The following is a 17,492-nucleotide window of genomic DNA, read 5'->3' on the forward strand; positions in this document are numbered from 1 at the left end:
GTGTACAGATATCTCCCTGAGAGAGAGGGACTGAGAGACACCACTCAGTGTACAGATATCTCCTTGAGAGAGAGAGACTGACAGACACCACTCAGTGTACAGATATCTCCCTGAGAGACAGGGACTGAGAGACACCAGTCAGTGTACATATATCTCCCTGAGAGACAGGGACTGAGAGACACCAGTCAGTGTACAGATACCTCCCTGAGAGAGAGGGACTGAGAGACACCACTCAGTGTACAGATACCTCCCTGAGAGAGAGGGACTGAGAGACACCACTCACTGTACAGATATCTCCCTGAGAGACAGGGACTGAGAGACACCACTCATTGTCCAGATATCTCCCTGAGAGAGAGGGACTGTGAGACACCACTCAGTGCACAGATATCTCCCTGAGAGAGAGGGGCTGAGAGACACCAGTCAGTGTACAGATATCTCCCTGAGAGAGAGGGACTGAGAGACACCACTCAGTGAATAGATATCTCCCTGAGAGACACCACTCAGTGCACATAAAGCTCACTGAGAGACAGGGACTGAGAGACACCAATCAGTGTACAGATATCTCCCTGAGAGACAGGGACTGAGAGACACCACTCAGTGTACAGATACCTCCCTGAGAGAGAGGGACTGAGAGTCACCAGTCAGTGTACAGATATCTCCCTGAGAGAGAGGGACTGAGAGACACCACTCAGTGTACAGATATCTCCCTGAGAGACAGGGACTGAGAGACACCACTCAGTGTATAGATATCTCCCTGACAGACAGGGACTGAGAGACACCAGTCAGTGTACAGATATCTCCCTGAGAGACAGGGGCTGTGAGACACCACTCAGTGTACAGATATCTCCCTGAGAGAGAGGGACTGAGTGACACCAGTCAGTGTACAGATATCTCCCTGAGAGAGAGGGACTGAGAGACACCACTCAGTGTACAGATATCTCCCTGAGAGACAGGGACTGAGAGACACCAGTCAGAGTACAGATATCTCCCTGAGAGAGAGGGACTGAGAGACACCACTCACTGTACAGATATCTCACTGAGAGACAGGGACTGAGAGACACCACTCATTGTCCAGATATCTCCCTGAGAGAGAGGGACTGAGAGACACCACTCAGTGTACAGATATCTCCCTGAGAGACAGGGACTGAGAGACACCAGTCAGTGTACATATATCTCCCTGAGAGACAGGGACTGAGAGACACCACTCAGTGTACAGATACCTCCCTGAGAGAGAGGGACTGAGAGACACCACTCAGTGTACATATATCTCCCTGAGAGAGAGGGGCTGAGAGACACCAGTCAGAGTACAGATATCTCCCTGAGAGAGAGGGACTGAGAGACACCACTCACTGTACAGATATCTCCGTGAGAGACAGGGACTGAGAGACACCAGTCAGAGTACAGATATCTCCCTGAGAGAGAGGGACTGAGAGACACCACTCACTGTACAGATATCTCCCTGAGAGACAGGGACTGAGAGACACCACTCATTGTCCAGATATCTCCCTGAGAGACAGGGACTGAGAGACACCACTCAGTGTACAGATATCTCCCTGAGAGACAGGGACTGAGAGACACCAGTCAGTGTACATATATCTCCCTGAGAGACAGGGACTGAGAGACACCACTCAGTGTACAGATACCTCCCTGAGAGAGAGGGACTGAGAGACACCACTCAGTGTACATATATCTCCCTGAGAGAGAGGGACTGAGAGACACCAGTCAGTGTACAGATATCTCCCTGAGAGAGAGGGACTGAGAGACACCACTCACTGTACAGATATCTCCCTGAGAGACAGGGACTGAGAGACACCACTCATTGTCCAGATATCTCCCTGAGAGAGAAGGACTGAGAGACACCACTCAGTGTACAGATATCTCCCTGAGAGACAGGGACTGAGAGACACCAGTCAGTGTACATATATCTCCCTGAGAGACAGGGACTGAGAGACACCACTCAGTGTACAGATACCTCCCTGAGAGAGAGGGACTGAGAGACACCACTCAGTGTACATATATCTCCCTGAGAGAGAGGGACTGAGAGACACCAGTCAGTGTACAGATATCTCCCTGAGAGAGAGGGACTGAGAGACACCACTCAGTGTATAGATATCTCCCTGACAGACAGGGACTGAGAGACACCAGTCAATGTACAGATATCTCCCTGAGAGACAGGGGCTGTGAGACACCACTCAGTGCACAGATATCTCCCTGAGAGAGAGGGACTGTGAGACACCACTCAGTGCACAGATATCTCCCTGAGAGAGAGGGGCTGAGAGACACCAGTCAGTGTACAGATATCTCCCTGAGAGAGAGGGACTGAGAGACACCACTCAGTGAATAGATATCTCCCTGAGAGACACCACTCAGTGCACATAAAGCTCACTGAGAGACAGGGACTGAGAGACACCAATCAGTGTACAGATATCTCCCTGAGAGACAGGGACTGAGAGACACCACTCAGTGTACAGATACCTCCCTGAGAGAGAGGGACTGAGAGTCACCAGTCAGTGTACAGATATCTCCCTGAGAGAGAGGGACTGAGAGACACCACTCAGTGTACAGATATCTCCCTGAGAGACAGGGACTGAGAGACACCACTCAGTGTATAGATATCTCCCTGACAGACAGGGACTGAGAGACACCAGTCAGTGTACAGATATCTCCCTGAGAGACAGGGGCTGTGAGACACCACTCAGTGTACAGATATCTCCCTGAGAGAGAGGGACTGAGTGACACCAGTCAGTGTACAGATATCTCCCTGAGAGAGAGGGACTGAGAGACACCACTCAGTGTACAGATATCTCCCTGAGAGACAGGGACTGAGAGACACCAGTCAGAGTACAGATATCTCCCTGAGAGAGAGGGACTGAGAGACACCACTCACTGTACAGATATCTCACTGAGAGACAGGGACTGAGAGACACCACTCATTGTCCAGATATCTCCCTGAGAGAGAGGGACTGAGAGACACCACTCAGTGTACAGATATCTCCCTGAGAGACAGGGACTGAGAGACACCAGTCAGTGTACATATATCTCCCTGAGAGACAGGGACTGAGAGACACCACTCAGTGTACAGATACCTCCCTGAGAGAGAGGGACTGAGAGACACCACTCAGTGTACATATATCTCCCTGAGAGAGAGGGGCTGAGAGACACCAGTCAGAGTACAGATATCTCCCTGAGAGAGAGGGACTGAGAGACACCACTCACTGTACAGATATCTCCGTGAGAGACAGGGACTGAGAGACACCAGTCAGAGTACAGATATCTCCCTGAGAGAGAGGGACTGAGAGACACCACTCACTGTACAGATATCTCCCTGAGAGACAGGGACTGAGAGACACCACTCATTGTCCAGATATCTCCCTGAGAGACAGGGACTGAGAGACACCACTCAGTGTACAGATATCTCCCTGAGAGACAGGGACTGAGAGACACCAGTCAGTGTACATATATCTCCCTGAGAGACAGGGACTGAGAGACACCACTCAGTGTACAGATACCTCCCTGAGAGAGAGGGACTGAGAGACACCACTCAGTGTACATATATCTCCCTGAGAGAGAGGGACTGAGAGACACCAGTCAGTGTACAGATATCTCCCTGAGAGAGAGGGACTGAGAGACACCACTCACTGTACAGATATCTCCCTGAGAGACAGGGACTGAGAGACACCACTCATTGTCCAGATATCTCCCTGAGAGAGAAGGACTGAGAGACACCACTCAGTGTACAGATATCTCCCTGAGAGACAGGGACTGAGAGACACCAGTCAGTGTACATATATCTCCCTGAGAGACAGGGACTGAGAGACACCACTCAGTGTACAGATACCTCCCTGAGAGAGAGGGACTGAGAGACACCACTCAGTGTACATATATCTCCCTGAGAGAGAGGGACTGAGAGACACCAGTCAGTGTACAGATATCTCCCTGAGAGAGAGGGACTGAGAGACACCACTCAGTGTATAGATATCTCCCTGACAGACAGGGACTGAGAGACACCAGTCAATGTACAGATATCTCCCTGAGAGACAGGGGCTGTGAGACACCACTCAGTGCACAGATATCTCCCTGAGAGAGAGGGACTGAGAGACACCAGTCAGTGTACAGATATCTCCCTGAGAGAGAGGGACTGAGAGACACCAGTCAGTGTACAAATATCTCCCTGAGAGACAGGGACTGAGAGACACCACTCAGTGTACAGATATCTCCCTCTGAGAGAGGGACTGAGAGACACCAGTCAGTGTACAGATATCTCCCTGAGAGAGAGGGACTGAGAGACACCAGTCAGTGTACAGATATCTCCCTGAGAGAGAGGGACTGTGAGACACCACTCAGTGTACAGATATCTCCCTGAGAGACAGGGACTGAGAGACACCAGTCAGAGTACAGATATCTCCCTGAGAGACAGGGACTGAGAGACACCACTCAGTGTACAGAGTCTCCCTGAGAGACAGGGACTGAGAGACACCAGTCAATGTACAGATATCTCCCTGAGAGAGAGGGACTGTGAGACACCACTCAGTGCACAGATATCTCCCTCAGAGACAGGGACTGAGAGACACCAGTCAGAGTACAGATATCTCCCTGAGAGAGAGGGACTGAGAGACACCACTCAGTGTACAGATATCTCCCTGAGAGACAGGGACTGAGAGACACCAGTCAGTGTACAGATATCTCCCTGAGAGAGAGGGACTGTGAGACACCACTCAGTGCACAGATATCTCCCTGAGAGAGAGGGACTGAGAGACACCACTCAGTGTATAGATATCTCCCTGAGAGACACCACTCAGTGTACATAAAGCTCACTGAGAGACAGGGACTGAGAGACACCAGTCAGTGTACAGATATCTCCCTGAGAGACAGGGGCTGTGAGACACCACTCAGTGTACAGATATCTCCCTGAGAGAGAGGGACTGAGAGACACCACTCAGTGTACAGATATCTCCTTGAGAGAGAGGGACTGACAGACACCACTCAGTGTACAGATATCTCCCTGAGAGACACTACTCAGTGTACATAAAGCTCCCTGAGAGACAGGGACTGAGAGACACCAGTCAGTGTACAGATATCTCCCTGAGAGACACTACTCAGTGTACATAAAGCTCCCTGAGAGACAGGGACTGAGAGACACCAGTCAGTGTACAGATATCTCCCTGAGAGAGAGGGACTGTGAGACACCAGTCAGTGCACAGATATCTCCCTGAGAGAGAGGGGCTGAGAGACACCAGTCAGTGTACATATATCTCCCTGAGAGACAGGGACTGAGAGACACCACTCAGTGTACAGATACCTCCCTGAGAGACAGGGACTGAGAGACACCACTCATTGTCCAGATATCTCCCTGAGAGACAGGGACTGAGAGACACCACTCATTGTCCAGATATCTCCCTGAGAGAGAGGGACTGAGAGACACCACTCAGTGTACAGATATCTCCCTGAGAGACAGGGACTGAGAGACACCAGTCAGTGTACATATATCTCCCTGAGAGACAGGGACTGAGAGACACCACTCAGTGTACAGATACCTCCCTGAGAGAGAGGGACTGAGAGACACCACTCAGTGTACATATATCTCCCTGAGAGAGAGGGACTGAGAGACACCAGTCAGTGTACAGATATCTCCCTGAGAGAGAGGGACTGAGAGACACCACTCAGTGTATAGATATCTCCCTGACAGACAGGGACTGAGAGACACCAGTCAGTGTACAGATATCTCCCTGAGAGAGAGGGACTGAGAGACACCACTCAGTGAATAGATATCTCCCTGAGAGACACCACTCAGTGTACATAAAGCTCCCTGAGAGACAGGGACTGTGAGACACCAGTCAGTGTACAGATATCTCCCTGAGAGACAGGGACTGAGAGACACCAGTCAGTGTACAGATATCTCCCTGAGAGAGAGGGACTGAGAGACACCACTCAGTGAATAGATATCTCCCTGAGAGACACCACTCAGTGTACATAAAGCTCACTGAGAGACAGGGACTGAGAGACACCAGTCAGTGTACAGATATCTCCCTGAGAGACAGGGGCTGTGAGACACCACTCAGTGTACAGATATCTCCCTGACAGACAGGGACTGAGAGACACCAGTCAGTGTACAGATATCTCCCTGAGAGAGAGGGACTGAGAGACACCACTCAGTGAATAGATATCTCCCTGAGAGACACCACTCAGTGTATAGATATCTCCCTGACAGACAGGGACTGAGAGACACCAGTCAGTGTACAGATATCTCCCTGAGAGAGAGGGACTGAGAGACACCAGTCAGTGTACAGATATCTCCCTGAGAGACAGGGGCTGTGAGACACCACTCAGTGTACATAAAGCTCCCTGAGAGACAGGGACTGAGAGACACCAGTCAGTGTACAGATATCTCCCTGAGAGACAGGGACTGAGAGACACCAGTCAGTGTACAGATATCTCCCTGAGAGAGAGGGACTGAGAGACACCACTCAGTGAATAGATATCTCCCTGAGAGACACCACTCAGTGTACATAAAGCTCACTGAGAGACAGGGACTGAGAGACACCAGTCAGTGTACAGATATCTCCCTGAGAGACAGGGGCTGTGAGATACCACTCAGTGTACAGATATCTCCCTGAGAGAGAGGGACTGAGTGACACCAGTCAGTGTACAGATATCTCCCTGAGAGGGAGGGACTGAGAGACACCACTCAGTGTACAGATATCTCCCTGAGAGACAGGGACTGAGAGACACCACTCATTGTCCAGATATCTCCCTGAGAGACAGGGACTGAGAGACACCACTCAGTGTACAGATATCTCCCTGAGAGACAGGGACTGAGAGACACCAGTCAGTGTACATATATCTCCCTGAGAGACAGGGACTGAGAGACACCACTCAGTGTACATATATCTCCCTGAGAGAGAGGGACTGAGAGACACCAGTCAGTGTACAGATATCTCCCTGAGAGAGAGGGACTGAGAGACACCACTCACTGTACAGATATCTCCCTGAGAGACAGGGACTGAGAGACACCACTCATTGTCCAGATATCTCCCTGAGAGAGAGGGACTGAGAGACACCACTCAGTGTACAGATATCTCCCTGAGAGACAGGGGCTGTGAGACACCACTCAGTGTACAGATATCTCCCTGAGAGAGAGGGACTGAGAGACACCAGTCAGTGTACAGATATCTCCCTCAGAGACAGGGACTGAGAGACACCAGTCAGTGTACATATATCTCCCTGAGAGACAGGGACTGAGAGACACCACTCAGTGTACAGATATCTCCCTGAGAGACAGGGACTGAGAGACACCACTCAGTGTACAGATATCTCCCTGAGAGAGAGGGACTGAGAGACACCACTCAGTGTACAGATATCTCCCTGAGAGAGAGGGACTGAGAGACACCACTCAGTGTACAGATATCTCCCTCAGAGACAGGGACTGAGAGACACCAGTCAGAGTACAGATATCTCCCTGAGAGACAGGGACTGACAGACACCACTCAGTGTACAGATATCTCCCTGAGAGACAGGGACTGAGAGACACCAGTCAGTGTACAGATATCTCCCTGAGAGAGAGGGACTGTGAGACACCACTCATTGCACAGATATCTCCCTGAGAGAGAGGGGCTGAGAGACACCAGTCAGTGTACAGATATCTCCCTGAGAGAGAGGGACTGAGAGACACCACTCAGTGTACAGATATCTCCCTCAGAGACAGGGACTGAGAGACACCAGTCAGAGTACAGACATCTCCCTGAGAGACAGGGACTGAGAGACACCACTCAGTGTACAGATATCTCCCTGAGAGACAGGGACTGAGAGACACCAGTCAGTGTACAGATATCTCCCTGAGAGAGAGGGACTGAGAGACACCACTCAGTGTACAGATATCTCCCTCAGAGACAGGGACTGAGAGACACCAGTCAGTGTACAGATATCTCCCTGAGAGAGAGGGACTGAGAGACACCACTCAGTGTACAGATATCTCCTTGAGAGAGAGGGACTGACAGACACCACTCAGTGTACAGATATCTCCCTGAGAGAGAGGGACTGAGAGACACCACTCAGTGTACATATATCTCCCTGAGAGACAGGGACTGAGAGACACCAGTCAGTGTACAGATATCTCCCTGAGAGAGAGGGACTGAGAGACACCACTCAGTGTACATAAAGCTCCCTGAGAGACAGGGACTGAGAGACACCAGTCAGTGTACAGATATCTCCCAGAGACACAACTCAGTGTACATAAAGCTCCCTGAGAGACAGGGACTGAGAGACACCAGTCAGTGTACAGATATCTCCCTGAGAGAGAGGGACTGTGAGACACCAGTCAGTGCACAGATATCTCCCTGAGAGAGAGGGACTGAGAGACACCACTCAGTGTATAGATATCTCCCTGACAGACAGGGACTGAGAGACACCACTCAGTGTACAGATATCTCCCTGAGAGACAGGGGCTGTGAGACACCACTCAGTGTACAGATATCTCCCTGAGAGAGAGGGACTGAGAGACACCAGTCAGTGTACAGATATCTCCCTGAGAGAGAGGGACTGAGAGACACCAGTCAGTGTACATATATCTCCCTCAGAGACAGGGACTGAGAGACACCAGTCAGAGTACAGATATCTCCCTGAGAGACAGGGACTGAGAGACACCACTCAGTGTACAGATATCTCCCTGAGAGACAGGGACTGAGAGACACCAGTCAGTGTACAGATATCTCCCTGAGAGAGAGGGACTGTGAGACACCACTCAGTGCACAGATATCTCCCTGAGAGAGAGGGGCTGAGAGACACCAGTCAGTGTACAGATATCTCCCTGAGAGAGAGGGACTGAGAGACACCACTCACTGTACAGATATCTCCCTCAGAGACTGGGACTGAGAGACACCAGTCAGAGTACAGATATCTCCCTGAGAGAGAGGGACTGAGAGACACCACTCAGTGTACAGATATCTCCCTGAGAGACAGGGACTGAGAGACACCAGTCAGTGTACAGATATCTCCCTGAGAGAGAGGGACTGTGAGACACCACTCAGTGCACAGATATCTCCCTGAGAGAGAGGGGCTGAGAGACACCAGTCAGTGTACAGATATCTCCCTGAGAGAGAGGGACTGAGAGACACCACTCAGTGAATAGATATCTCCCTGAGAGACACCACTCAGTGTACATAAAGCTCACTGAGAGACAGGGACTGAGAGACACCAGTCAGTGTACAGATATCTCCCTGAGAGACAGGGGCTGTGAGACACCACTCAGTGTACAGATATCTCCCTGAGAGAGAGGGACTGAGTGACACCAGTCAGTGTACAGATATCTCCCTGAGAGAGAGGGACTGAGAGACACCACTCAGTGTACAGATATCTCCCTGAGAGACAGGGACTGAGAGACACCACTCATTGTCCAGATATCTCCCTGAGAGACAGGGACTGAGAGACACCACTCAGTGTACAGATATCTCCCTGAGAGACAGGGACTGAGAGACACCAGTCAGTGTACATATATCTCCCTGAGAGACAGGGACTGAGAGACACCACTCAGTGTACAGATACCTCCCTGAGAGAGAGGGACTGAGAGACACCACTCAGTGTACATATATCTCCCTGAGAGAGAGGGACTGAGAGACACCAGTCAGTGTACAGATATCTCCCTGAGAGAGAGGGACTGAGAGACACCACTCACTGTACAGATATCTCCCTGAGAGACAGGGACTGAGAGACACCACTCATTGTCCAGATATCTCCCTGAGAGAGAGGGACTGAGAGACACCACTCAGTGTACAGATATCTCCCTGAGAGACAGGGACTGAGAGACACCAGTCAGTGTACATATATCTCCCTGAGAGACAGGGACTGAGAGACACCACTCAGTGTACAGATACCTCCCTGAGAGAGAGGGACTGAGAGACACCACTCAGTGTACATATATCTCCCTGAGAGAGAGGGACTGAGAGACACCAGTCAGTGTACAGATATCTCCCTGAGAGAGAGCGACTGAGAGACACCACTCAGTGTATAGATATCTCCCTGACAGACAGGGACTGAGAGACACCAGTCAGTGTACAGATATCTCCCTGAGAGACAGGGGCTGTGAGACACCACTCAGTGCACAGATATCTCCCTGAGAGAGAGGGACTGAGAGACACCAGTCAGTGTACAGATATCTCCCTGAGAGAGAGGGACTGAGAGACACCAGTCAGTGTACAAATATCTCCCTGAGAGACAGGGACTGAGAGACACCACTCAGTGTACAGATACCTCCCTGAGAGAGAGGGATTGAGAGGCACCAGTCAGTCTACATATATGTCCCTCAGAGAGAGGGACTGAGAGACACCACTCAGTGTTCAGATATCTCCCTGAGAGAGAGGGACTGAGAGACACCACTCAGTGTACAGATATCTCCCTGAGAGACAGGGACTGAGAGACACCACTCAGTGTACAGATATCTCCCTGTGAGAGAGGGACTGAGAGACACCAGTCAGTGTACAGATATCTCCCTGAGAGAGAGGGACTGAGAGGCACCAGTCAGTGTACAGATATCTCCCTGAGAGAGAGGGACTGTGAGACACCACTCAGTGTACAGATATCTCCCTGAGAGACAGGGACTGAGAGACACCAGTCAGTGTACAGATATCTCCCTGAGAGAGAGGGACTGAGAGACACCAGTCAGTGTACAGATATCTCCCTGAGAGACAGGAACTGAGAGACACCAGTCAGTGTACAGATATCTCCCTGAGAGAGAGGGACTGTGAGACACCACTCAGTGTACAGATATCTCCCTGAGAGACAGGGACTGAGAGACACCACTCAGTGTACAGATATCTCCCTGTGAGAGAGGGACTGAGAGACACCAGTCAGTGTACAGATATCTCCCTGAGAGAGAGGGACTGAGAGACACCAGTCAGTGTACAGATATCTCCCTGAGAGAGAGGGACTGTGAGACACCACTCAGTGTACAGATATCTCCCTGAGAGACAGGGACTGAGAGACTCCAGTCAGTGTACAGATATCTCCCTGAGAGAGAGGGACTGAGAGACACCAGTCAGTGTACAGATATCTCCCTGAGAGACAGGAACTGAGAGACACCAGTCAGTGTACAGATATCTCCCTGAGAGAGAGGGACTGTGAGACACCACTCAGTGTACAGATATCTCCCTGAGAGACAGGGACTGAGAGACACCAGTCAGTGTACAGATATCTCCCTGAGAGAGAGGGACTGAGAGACACCACTCAGTGTACAGATATCTCCTTGAGAGAGAGGGACTGACAGACACCACTCAGTGTACAGATATCTCCCTGAGAGAGAGGGACTGAGAGACACCACTCAGTGTACATATATCTCCCTGAGAGACAGGGACTGAGAGACACCAGTCAGTGTACAGATATCTCCCTGAGAGAGAGGGACTGAGAGACACCACTCAGTGTACATAAAGCTCACTGAGAGACAGGGACTGAGAGACACCAGTCAGTGTACAGATATCTCCCTGAGACACCACTCAGTGTACATGAAGCTCCCTGAGAGACAGGGACTGAGAGACACCAGTCAGTGTACAGATATCTCCCTGAGAGAGAGGGACTGTGAGACACCAGTCAGTGCACAGATATCTCCCTGAGAGAGAGGGACTGAGAGACACCACTGAGTGTACAGATATCTCCCTGAGAGACAGGGGCTGTGAGACACCACTCAGTGTACAGATATCTCCCTGAGAGAGAGGGACTGAGAGACACCAGTCAGTGTACAGATATCTCCCTGAGAGAGAGGGACTGAGAGACACCAGTCAGTGTACATATATCTCCCTGAGAGACAGGGACTGAGAGACACCACTCAGTGTACAGATATCTCCCTGAGAGAGAGGGACTGAGAGACACCACTCAGTGTACAGATATCACCCTGAGAGAGAGGGACTGAGAGACACCACTCAGTGTACAGATATCTCCCTGAGAGACAGGGACTGAGAGACACCACTCAGTGTACAGATATCTCCCTCAGAGACAGGGACTGAGAGACACCAGTCAGAGTACAGATATCTCCCTGAGAGACAGGGACTGAGAGACACCACTCAGTGTACAGATATCTCCCTGAGAGACAGGGACTGAGAGACACCAGTCAGTGTACAGATATCTCCCTGAGAGAGAGGGACTGTGAGACACCAGTCAGTGTACATATATCTCCCTGAGAGAGAGGGGCTGAGAGACACCAGTCAGTGTACAGATATCTCCCTGAGAGAGAGGGACTGAGAGACACCACTCACTGTACAGATATCTCCCTCAGAGACAGGGACTGAGAGACACCAGTCAGAGTACAGATATCTCCCTGAGAGAGAGGGACTGAGAGACACCACTCAGTGTACAGATATCTCCCTGAGAGACAGGGACTGAGAGACACCACCCAGTGCACAGATATCTCCCTGAGAGAGAGGGGCTGAGAGACACCAGTCAGTGTACAGATATCTCCCTGAGAGAGAGGGACTGAGAGACACCACTCAGTGAATAGATATCTCCCTGAGAGACACCACTCAGTGTACATAAAGCTCACTGAGAGAGAGGGACTGAGAGACACCAGTCAGTGTACAGATATCTCCCTGAGAGACAGGGGCTGTGAGACACCACTCAGTGTACAGATATCTCCCTGAGAGAGAGGGACTGAGTGACACCAGTCAGTGTACAGATATCTCCCTGAGAGAGAGGGACTGAGAGACACCACTCAGTGTACAGATATCTCCCTGAGAGACAGGGACTGAGAGACACCACTCATTGTCCAGATATCTCCCTGAGAGACAGGGACTGAGAGACACCACTCAGTGTACAGATATCTCCCTGAGAGACAGGGACTGAGAGACACCAGTCAGTGTACATATATCTCACTGAGAGACAGGGACTGAGAGACACCACTCAGTGTACAGATACCTCCCTGAGAGAGAGGGACTGAGAGACACCACTCAGTGTACATATATCTCCCTGAGAGAGAGGGACTGAGAGACACCAGTCAGTGTACAGATATCTCCCTGAGAGAGAGGGACTGAGAGACACCACTCACTGTACAGATATCTCCCTGAGACACAGGGACTGAGAGACACCACTCATTGTCCAGATATCTCCCTGAGAGAGAGGGACTGAGAGACACCACTCAGTGTACAGATATCTCCCTGAGAGACAGGGACTGAGAGACACCAGTCAGTGTACATATATCTCCCTGAGAGACAGGGACTGAGAGACACCACTCAGTGTACAGATACCTCCCTGAGAGAGAGGGACTGAGAGACACCACTCAGTGTACATATATCTCCCTGAGAGAGAGGGACTGAGAGACACCAGTCAGTGTACAGATATCTCCCTGAGAGAGAGGGACTGAGAGACACCACTCAGTGTATAGATATCTCCCTGACAGACAGGGACTGAGAGACACCAGTCAGTGTACAGATATCTCCCTGAGAGACAGGGGCTGTGAGACACCACTCAGTGCACAGATATCTCCCTGAGAGAGAGGGACTGAGAGACACCAGTCAGTGTACAGATATCTCCCTCAGAGACAGGGACTGTGAGACACCAGTCAGTGTACATATATCTCCCTGAGAGACAGGGACTGAGAGACACCACTCAGTGTACAGATATCTCCCTGAGAGACAGGGACTGAGAGACACCACTCAGTGTACAGATATCTCCCTGAGAGAGAGGGACTGAGAGACACCACTCAGTGTACAGATATCTCCCTGAGAGAGAGGGACTGAGAGACACCACTCAGTGTACAGATATCTCCCTCAGAGACAGGGACTGAGAGACACCAGTCAGAGTACAGATATCTCCCTGAGAGACAGGGACTGAGAGACACCACTCAGTGTACAGATATCTCCCTGAGAGACAGGGACTGAGAGACACCAGTCAGTGTACAGATATCTCCCTGAGAGAGAGGGACTGTGAGACACCACTCATTGCACAGATATCTCCCTGAGAGAGAGGGGCTGAGAGACACCAGTCAGTGTACAGATATCTCCCTGAGAGAGAGGGACTGAGAGACACCACTCAGTGTACAGATATCTCCCTCAGAGACAGGGACTGAGAGACACCAGTCAGAGTACAGATATCTCCCTGAGAGGCAGGGACTGAGAGACACCACTCAGTGTACAGATATCTCCCTGAGAGACAGGGACTGAGAGACACCAGTCAGTGTACAGATATCTCCCTGAGAGAGAGGGACCGAGAGACACCACTCAGTGTACAGATATCTCCCTCAGAGACAGGGACTGAGAGACACCAGTCAGTGGACAGATATCTCCCTGAGAGAGAGGGACTGAGAGACACCACTCAGTGTACAGATATGTCCTTGAGAGAGAGGGACTGACAGACACCACTCAGTGTACAGATATCTCCCTGAGAGAGAGGGACTGAGAGACACCACTCAGTGTACATATATCTCCCTGAGAGACAGGGACTGAGAGACACCAGTCAGTGTACAGATATCTCCCTGAGAGAGAGGGACTGAGAGACACCACTCAGTGTACATAAAGCTCCCTGAGAGACAGGGACTGAGAGACACCAGTCAGTGTACAGATATCTCCCTGAGAGACACAACTCAGTGTACATAAAGCTCCCTGAGAGACAGGGACTGAGAGACACCAGTCAGTGTACAGATATCTCCCTGAGAGAGAGGGACTGTGAGACACCAGTCAGTGCACAGATATCTCCCTGAGAGAGAGGGACTGAGAGACACCACTCAGTGTATAGATATCTCCCTGACAGACAGGGACTGAGAGACACCACTCAGTGTACAGATATCTCCCTGAGAGACAGGGGCTGTGAGACACCACTCAGTGTACAGATATCTCCCTGAGAGAGAGGGACTGAGAGACACCAGTCAGTGTACAGATATCTCCCTGAGAGAGAGGGACTGAGAGACACCAGTCAGTGTACATATATCTCCCTGAGAGACAGGGACTGAGAGACACCACTCAGTGTACAGATATCTCCCTGAGAGAGAGGGACTGAGAGACACCACTCAGTGTACAGATATCTCCCTGAGAGAGAGGGACTGAGAGACACCAGTCAGTGTACAGATATCTCCCTGAGAGAGAGGGACTGAGAGACACCACTCAGTGTACAGATATCTCCCTCAGAGACAGGGACTGAGAGACACCAGTCAGAGTACAGATATCTCCCTGAGAGACGGGGACTGAGAGACACCACTCAGTGTACAGATATCTCCCTGAGAGACAGGGACTGAGAGACACCAGTCAGTGTACAGATATCTCCCTGAGAGAGAGGGACTGTGAGACACCACTCAGTGCACGGATATCTCCCTGAGAGAGAGGGGCTGAGAGACACCAGTCAGTGTACAGATATCTCCCTGAGAGAGAGGGACTGAGAGACACCACTCACTGTACAGATATCTCCCTCAGAGACTGGGACTGAGAGACACTAGTCAGAGTACAGATATCTCCCTGAGAGAGAGGGACTGAGAGACACCACTCAGTGTACAGATATCTCCCTGAGAGACAGGGACTGAGAGACACCAGTCAGTGTACAGATATCTCCCTGAGAGAGAGGGACTGTGAGACACCACTCAGTGCACAGATATCTCCCTGAGAGAGAGGGGCTGAGAGACACCAGTCAGTGTACAGATATCTCCCTGAGAGAGAGGGACTGAGAGACACCACTCAGTGAATAGATATCTCCCTGAGAGACACCACTCATTGTACATAAAGCTCACTGAGAGACAGGGACTGAGAGACACCAGTCAGTGTACAGATATCTCCCTGAGAGACAGGGGCTGTGAGACACCACTCAGTGTACAGATATCTCCCTGAGAGAGAGGGACTGAGTGACACCAGTCAGTGTACAGATATCTCCCTGAGAGAGAGGGACTGAGAGACACCACTCAGTGTACAGATATCTCCCTGAGAGACAGGGACTGAGAGACACCACTCATTGTCCAGATATCTCCCTGAGAGACAGGGACTGAGAGACACCACTCAGTGTACAGATATCTTCCTGAGAGACAGGGACTGAGAGACACCAGTCAGTGTACATATATCTCCCTGAGAGACAGGGACTGAGAGACACCACTCAGTGTACAGATACCTCCCTGAGAGAGAGGGACTGAGAGACACCACTCAGTGTACATATATCTCCCTGAGAGAGAGGGACTGAGAGACACCAGTCAGTGTACAGATATCTCCCTGAGAGAGAGGGACTGAGAGACACCACTCACTGTACAGATATCTCCCTGAGAGACAGGGACTGAGAGACACCACTCATTGTCCAGATATCTCCCTGAGAGAGAGGGACTGAGAGACACCACTCAGTGTACAGATATCTCCCTGAGAGACAGGGACTGAGAGACACCAGTCAGTGTACATATATCTCCCTGAGAGACAGGGACTGAGAGACACCACTCAGTGTACAGATACCTCCCTGAGAGAGAGGGACTGAGAGACACCACTCAGTGTACATATATCTCCCTGAGAGAGAGGGACTGAGAGACACCAGTCAGTGTACAGATATCTCCCTGAGAGAGAGGGACTGAGAGACACCACTCAGTGTATAGATATCTCCCTGACAGACAGGGACTGAGAGACACCAGTCAGAGTACAGATATCTCCCTGAGAGACAGGGGCTGTGAGACACCACTCAGTGCACAGATATCTCCCTGAGAGAGAGGGACTGAGAGACACCAGTCAGTGTACAGATATCTCCCTGAGAGAGAGGGACTGAGAGACACCACTCAGTGTACAAATATCTCCCTGAGAGACAGGGACTGAGAGACACCACTCAGTGTACAGATACCTCCCTGAGAGAGAGGGATTGAGAGGCACCAGTCAGTCTACATATATGTCCATCAGAGAGAGGGACTGAGAGACACCACTCAGTGTTCAGATATCTCCCTGAGAGAGAGGGACTGAGAGACACCACTCAGTGTACAGATATCTCCCTGAGAGACAGGGACTGAGAGACACCACTCAGTGTACAGATATCTCCCTGTGAGAGAGGGACTGAGAGACACCAGTCAGTGTACAGATATCTCCCTGAGAGAGAGGGACTGAGAGACACCAGTCAGTGTACAGATATCTCCCTGAGAGAGAGGGACTGTGAGACACCACTCAGTGTACAGATATCTCCCTGAGAGACAGGGACTGAGAGACACCAGTCAGTGTACAGATATCTCCCTGAGAGAGAGGGACTGAGAGACACCAGTCAGTGTACAGATATCTCCCTGAGAGACAGGAACTGAGAGACACCAGTCAGTGTACAGATATCTCCCTGAGAGAGAGGGACTGTGAGACACCACTCAGTGTACAGATATCTCCCTGAGAGACAGGGACTGAGAGACACCAGTCAGTGTACAGATATCTCCCTGAGAGAGAGGGACTGAGAGACACCACTCAGTGTACAGATATCTCCTTGAGAGAGAGGGACTGACAGACACCACTCAGTGTACAGATATCTCCCTGAGAGAGAGGGACTGAGAGACACCACTCAGTGTACATATATCTCCCTGAGAGACAGGGACTGAG

This window comes from Heterodontus francisci, chromosome 37 (assembly GCF_036365525.1).
Source record: "Heterodontus francisci isolate sHetFra1 chromosome 37, sHetFra1.hap1, whole genome shotgun sequence".
Classification (NCBI taxonomy): Eukaryota; Metazoa; Chordata; class Chondrichthyes; order Heterodontiformes; family Heterodontidae; genus Heterodontus; species Heterodontus francisci.